The sequence below is a fragment of the Halyomorpha halys genome, unplaced genomic scaffold (genome assembly GCF_000696795.3).
Source record: "Halyomorpha halys isolate HHAL.00 unplaced genomic scaffold, Hhal_1.1 Scaffold179.1, whole genome shotgun sequence".
In the NCBI taxonomy this organism is placed as follows: domain Eukaryota; kingdom Metazoa; phylum Arthropoda; class Insecta; order Hemiptera; family Pentatomidae; genus Halyomorpha; species Halyomorpha halys.
The window spans coordinates 534,432-541,893 of NW_027107000.1; the positions used below are offsets into that span (position 1 = coordinate 534,432).

General features: G+C 28.6%; 1 protein-coding gene across 1 annotated transcript in view; it reads left to right on the top strand.

The window, feature by feature from the left end:
- Positions 1–2,400: 2,400 nt before the first annotated feature.
- The window catches only part of Cbs (Cystathionine beta-synthase), a 13,865-nt gene continuing 8,803 nt past the window's right edge, over positions 2,401–7,462 (top strand). The window contains exon 1 of the mRNA XM_014418123.2: positions 2,401–2,529. The gene's annotated coding sequence lies outside the window, so the exon portion shown is untranslated. The remainder of the gene's footprint in view (positions 2,530–7,462) is intronic.

Here is a 7,462-nt window from a genome sequence, read left to right on the forward strand (position 1 = left end):
GTTGGAGTTGAAAACTCTGTTATTCGAGAATTACCCAGTGATCTTTTTTTATTAATTTTGTAAAATTAAAAACTCTGCTGTTTATATTTTTTAAAATTGTGAAGAAGATGGTCAGGGTTGTGGTCAAAAGAGAAACAAAAATAGTTTATAATTATTGATTTTCCGACGTTTCGCCCCACTTGTAGAGCTTCATCGTGGCTAAAAAGATACAAAAGCAACTAAGAACATTTTGACATTGTAAGATAATGAGATACAAAAAAGTAAATTAAGGTAAGGTTAAAATGTAAAGTATGCGAAAAGAAAATTGTATACAATGATAAAAAATAACTTAAACCTTCTTTAATCTCAACTTACTTCTTTATTTTCCGTCTTTTTGTGTGTTAAATTTTGTTTTCTCTAATCTACTTTTCTGTTTTTGCGTCTCCTGTACATTTTTAACCATATAGTTTAAGTTATTTTTTATCATTGTATATTTTATATTAATACTATTTTATTTCTTCTTTTCTTTTATTTGTATACAATTTTCTTTTCGCATATTTTACATAATTTTAACCCTACCTTGATTTACCTTTTAGTATCTTATTATCACAATGTCAAAATGTTCTTAGTCGCTTTTGTATCTTTTTAGCAATGATGAAGCTCTACAACGTGGGGCGAATCGTCGGAAAATAAATAATTATAAACTATTTTTTTTTCTCTTTTGATCGCAACCCTGACTATCTTCATAATTTAAAATTATGCGGTCAATTATTTACGTATATTTTTATGTCTCTTACTTATAATTTGAGCCATTTTTTCAGACATTTTTTGTGAGATCATAACAATGAATAACTAGAACTTTTATTCAATATTATTTTCATCATAAGTATTTATTTCAAAAGTTTCTAGATTTGTGAGATTTTATTTCCTAAAATACTTATTAAGTATTACTTGTAAAGTTTATAAAAAAAAAGAATCTGAAATATGCGATTTTTCACATTCGTTAAGCAAAGGTTCCACGGCGATGGGACACCTATAGTGATAGAAACAGCTGCTGCTGCCATCAACATCCTGTAAACTTACATTTACAGTTGTACTATCAGGATTTGCTTGATAGCTGTGTCTATGTATGTGTTAGGACCAGGAACCAATTTAAAGGAGGACGTGGTGCAGAGTCGATCTACAAACCACACGAGAGTGGGGAGTTTTTTAGAGTATGCGCCTTAAATCTCCATAGGATGGAATCTACACTCCCTAAGGTATTCACCTGCCATGGAGGGGATGATGAAGTCCTAAGGTTATTGCTATAGGTCCTTGCAGGATAGTTACTTCTCTCTGTTATGTATTCGCTTACTGTCGAGATGGTAGCAAGTTCTGTAGAATCTTTTATACCTTCCAGTATCTTAATCACATTATTTATTATGATTAAGGAAGTTCGTTACGGGAAGAGGGGAAGGGAGGTGTCATCCCCCAAACAATTTGGAAACCCCAAAAGTTAGGAAATTTGAGACACTACTGTAAACTGAACATTGTTTGAAAACATTTTTCAAAGAGGTTAATTAGACTCAAAATTACTTGGAAACATTATTTAGAGAAGTCGGTTCTCCAAAAATGTTTAGAACATTTTAGAACAACTAATGCTAAAAACAGCAATTTACTTGGAAAACTCCCCAGGCCACTCAATTCTCTGATGAGAGTAAATTTAATTTGTTTGGATCTGACGGAAGAAAGACGATATGGCTAAGGAAAAGTGAAGAATTCAGGTAGCAAAACGTCTCAGTTACTGTAAAACATGGAGGTGGGAGTGTAATCGGTATATTTTTATGAATGATAATGATCCAAAACATACAGCATAAAAACCAAAGAGTGGTTAATATTTAACATTCGCCAACAACTTCATATCCCTCCACACTCTCCTGGCTTGAAACATTGAAAATTTGTAGCATATTTTAGATAAAAATGTTCAAAAACACCAAATAACCGGAAAACATCACCTCAAAGATCTTTTACAGCAAGAATGGGAACATTTAACACGGATTGAATAAAACCCGCGTCCGCTCAATGCCGAGATGTTTAGAAGCGGTAATAGATGCCAACGGACTTCATACAAAATATTAAATTAAAAAAAAAAAAATTATAAAACGCAAGGTGTGCAAATACTTTTTTCCTGTATTTTTTGTAAGTTTGATGTTTTTTTTTTTATGAAAGAAGTTTTTCATTTGAATTTTATTTGTAGTTATTAAGTTATAAATATACTTTGTATTTTTGAAATAATAGGGTTTTTTTATTGCATAAATTCAAAATTTAATAAGAAAAACGTGGTGTGCAAATATTGTAATTTTACTTAAAACCGAAGAAGTTCGGTCAATGTATGTGACGTCGGCTAACGCTTGCTCCTCATTAAGAGATCCCATCTAATACGGTGACCATACTGATCTCTTTGGAAGCTATAAGTCTTGCGGTTTACTGTCAGTTATAAATTGACAATCCGGGAGGTGTGTTTGTTGTTACTAACCGGCTTTGTTTTGATGAAGTTTTCTCAACATTTACGTTAGTATATACTTTGATATTTTTTCCTAGATCTATGTAATTTTGCCCTTTTTTATTTATTTTTTCTCATTTATTGAAATATGGATTTTTTCTATATGAAATGTTGGAAAAGCCATCTACCGGCCCGAATATTTGACTAAATATATTCAAATTTTTATATAATTTTTATATCAAATATAGTCAAGTTCACAGTTTACTAATTTTATGTGAACTAATTTCAAGACTATAACACTTTTTGATTATAATATGCCTTTTTATTTAAATTTAGAATTTTATTTCTAAACTTTTTATTTTTGTAAATGTCCCAAATATCAATGGTATGGAAGATATATTTTGTTGTACAGTTATAACTTGGTGTATGAATTTACTTATTTACCTGGATGCCTGCTTACATTTTGACTTAAATGTTAATATTGTGTTATGACTTCTTTTAAATAGTAATTTACACTGCTTAGTTTTTCATAATATTTTCTATTTATATTGCTAATATTTGCTTGGTGAAACATTAGTTCAAACACTTATTTTTTTAAGAAACAAAATTGGCTTTTCTGATAACATTTTTAATGAATTTCCTTACTTATTACAATTGTCCATTTGAAAAAAAAATGATGACACTAAGTGTATATATTTTTAACTATTAAGTGAATCTCTGGATCAATTTGACGTTAATAATTTTAATGAAATACTGCTGTTTTTTGTTTTTTTTTCCTTGCTAGAATAAAAAGTAGTGATTTATTCTGGATGATTAAAGGCTGTGAGAAATTATTTATGGTTGATCACCTTATACCTCCTAATTACAATTATTTTTATTAAAGGAAAATATTTAGTAAACCCTTCAAACTGATCTTGAGCCACTTCTTTTCATCGTATATTGCCTCGTTGATTCCATATGCATTAAATCTACTGGTTGTTTCTAACAGTTTTATTTTTTCTCTTTATTTCACATTTGTTTGGTTCAGTATAAGTCTGTTTATGATTGTTATTACATATGTCTTAAAATGTTTATTGCAGGACATATAAATGAACCATATATTAAAAATGTTTTAGTATAACTCTATGAAATTATCACTGATTGCTGTCATTTTATCACCTTTACAAACTGGTTTTAATCTCTTTTTTTTCAATACAATTTGATTATCACTTGAAAAACTAACAAACATGGATTTAGATTACTATAAATCTATTGGATTATATGTTTTTGTTGTAGTTATGAAACATATATTTGTTTTCATAAAAAGCAAAGACATTTAAATGTGAATAGAAATAATATGTTATTTAATTTTAGAGATTGGAGTTCTATCAATAGGTAGATTATCCAAATGTCTGTATCATACCATTGTATAACTAATATCAAATTTTCTTGTTACATATATTTTAATACAGCTGTAAATATCGATAAATAAATTTTTAAAAAAATAAGGAATATTGTTCTTGGAGAATTATCTGTTTATTTATATTTTAATATCAGCTATTGTACATTGTTGAATTTATTTTTGGTAGTTAAATAAAATCCTTTCAAAAAAATAAAATTAAAAATAAATTTATATCATTTACTTTAATATGAGCTTACTTTTTATTTATGTTGTACTCAGCAAATAGTCCTTGTTACCATATTTTATATTTTACTTGACTACTGAATTTATTAATCTCTAAAATATTACTTATTTGTACCATAAATAAAATTTAAAATAAACTAAATTCTGTTTTTTTAACGCTACTTATTTGTCATTGTTATAAATTCAAAGGAAGTAGTTGTGGGGTGTTTGAAAAGTTTTCTCAAAAGCTCCAAGGGTTGCGAGATCAAATGAATTAGATAATATTCATCTCTTCCTTTGGATTATCCATTGTTTATTGTATGACATATAATTTTTAAAAATAAACATTTTTTGTAAATGAATAGTCATTATCCTTCGAATAAACAATTTATTCAAAGGATTCATTACATGCTTGTGATAATTGAATAATTATTGATATCAAGGATAGATTTTTAAAATTACAATGTGTTAAGTTGTTTGCAACAAACAATGGTGTGTTTGTTTTGTATATCTTGAATAATCCCAGATAAGCAAATCATTCATTATTAGCATTTTTTAAAGAATAGCTATATAAATTTTGCAATTCATTGTTTTTTTTTTTTTCAAATATGCTTGCATATGACCTTTCTTGTTAAATGTTATCTTATCATAGTGTTATCACTATATATTCCTATTTTTTTTTATTTTTAAAAATATACATCTTTTTTTTTTTTGCCAAGACTCCCATTGGAGTCCTATACTTAAATATACATCTCATTCATATTCCATAAACTTTTTGATTTTTATTATAGAGAGTATTATTACTTTTAAAGCATTATCCTTGCCAGATGCATTTTTACAGTTTATCATTGATAATGTACTGAAATTGTTTCATATATATGTGCTTTGTAAAAAATCTCTGGCCAATCAACACTATCAAAGTTCTTCAACAAAATATCTTTTATAAAACTTATTTTTAAGTTTTATAAAAGATTATTATTAAAGAAATGCTATGAACTCATAATGCTGCTATTGAACTAGATAAAAGATGTTTAAATAGTTCAGTGTGATTACAGCTATGCATATGAAAGTTATGGGTGCTGCCGGAGTAGCCTAGTGTAGCTTCCGCAGCCATTATAGTGACTCTACTAGTTAAAAAAGAATTTAAAAAATAAACTTTTGTGGATTGAATCCGTGGATTGCTTGGCATGAGATAATGAAAAGCGTCCTTCCAAATTTGATCCAAGAAGTTGCATTCATTTTTTGTGGATGAATCAAGGTATCTTTACCTTTTTAGCCTTGGCACCATTTAAGATGGGAAATGACTAGTTCTTGAAGATTAATTCTTTTCTAAAAAGCTTTGACAAAGGGATCATCTTTTTTTCCTCCCCAGCATAATAAATTTGAAAATATACAACTTATCTAAAAAAATATATACAATATAATTCAAATCTCTTTGCATGGGGGTTAAGTTCTCATCGAGGAAAAACATAAATACAAAATAACATATTGACTTAAATAATAAAATATAAACTATTTTTTTTGTTTTTTATTTCGTTAAATTTCTTTATAGACTCCAAAGATGTTAGAAGAAAGATTAGTTATCTTACTACTTATTACTAACTTTTTACAGCCAGATTCCGGTCTAAATTTATTTCACAGGTCTGCCTTTAAATATTTGGTTGTTTCATATGAAATTTTAGGTTTCACAGGAAAGGTTAATTAGTAAAACAACTTTATGAAATCAAAACATTTACCCTCATTTTCTTCAACTTATTATCAATTTTTCGATCCTAGAACTGAAAAATTCAGGATTTTGTGAAGAAATAAAGTCAGAAAATATGTTTTTGACCTGATAATCATTTTCAAACATTTTACCTTTAAGAAAGTTGTCTAAATTTCTGAACAGATGGAAATCTAAGATAAGTCTGGCAAATAAGGTAGGTGTGGAAGGACTTCATAATACAGCTTGTTTAGTTTCTTCATTGTCCGTTGTGAAACATGAGGTGTGGCATCGTCATGTAAGAGTATAGGCCCCTTCCTATACTAACTTATCTACCAATGCCGGTTGTTTTTAACAAGTTTTTGACGCATTATGTCAATATCATTGCAGTAAGATGTAGATGTGATGGTTTCACCTCTGGCAAATAGGAGAAATGAATTATTCCTTGCATTGACTATCACACAGAAACCAATATTTTTTTGGATGCAAATTTGATTTTGGCATGTTTCCCAGACTTTTGTCGATATTTAACCACTGACCATACAGACACCTGTTGTTATCTTCAATCCACTTTTCATCACAGATTATCCTTTCGAGCAAAGGCTTGTTTTTTGGCCTCGTAAGCAGTGATCTGTATTTTTCATAATGCTTCAACTACTGCTGCTCATTAAGTTCATCAGGTACCCACAGATCTACCTTTTTAAGTGTCAAACTGTATTTAAGCATCGACTGTCACATTAAAAATTGTTTTCTTCCTGTAGTTTAATTTATAACTAACTATCGAGTTTCACATCCAACTATCTTTTTCTGGCATCCCAAGCTCGAACATTTGCCACAGAAAAAGAATCTTTTTTTATTATTTTGTTGTTCTTTCCAAATTCTCACACATATATTTTACATTTAAATTAAAATAGAGTTTATTTTTATATTATAACTTCATTTAAAAAAATGATTTTATTGCTTGTATTTTATAAGAATATCATCATTTTTGAGATATCCTCCTACTCATAACCAACAGTTTTTTACTGTACATATGATTTCAGTAGTTTTTATTTGAGCATTAAAGTTCTTCAATGATATTCTTATAAAATGATAGCTATAAAATTATTTTTTTAAATGAAGTTAATTTGGAAAGAACTACAAAATTATGGAAAAAGATTCTTTTTCTGTATCAGATATTTGAGTTTGAGATGCCAGAATAAGATAGTCGGATGTGAAACTCGATACAGTGTAAAACCATATTTAAGCATCGGCAGTCACATTGAAAATATTTTGCTTAAAAAGGTAGGTCAATAAGGGTAACTGGTGAACTTAGACAGCAGCTGAAGCATTATGAAAAATATGTTTCACCGCTTATGAGGCCAAAAAACAAGCCTTTGCTTGAAAGGATATTAGCTACCCACTCCTGGATCAATGCATAAGCTCTTAATAAATACCTGACACTAATTGTACATTTTTTTTTCTGACCACCGCTTTGGCCATCTCCTTGATTTGATCATGGTCAACAATGTTAAATTTAGCCTTTACTATAAATATATATATATATACCAGGGCATTCAAAAAGTCCTGTCGTTTTTCGTTTGTTCGTTGTTTATTTTGATTCTAGAGTGTTTGCTAATTAATTCCGTTCAATACAACTTTTATCCATGTAAACACAAATGTTTATACTTTATGAATAGGAGGCTAAGGAGGATTA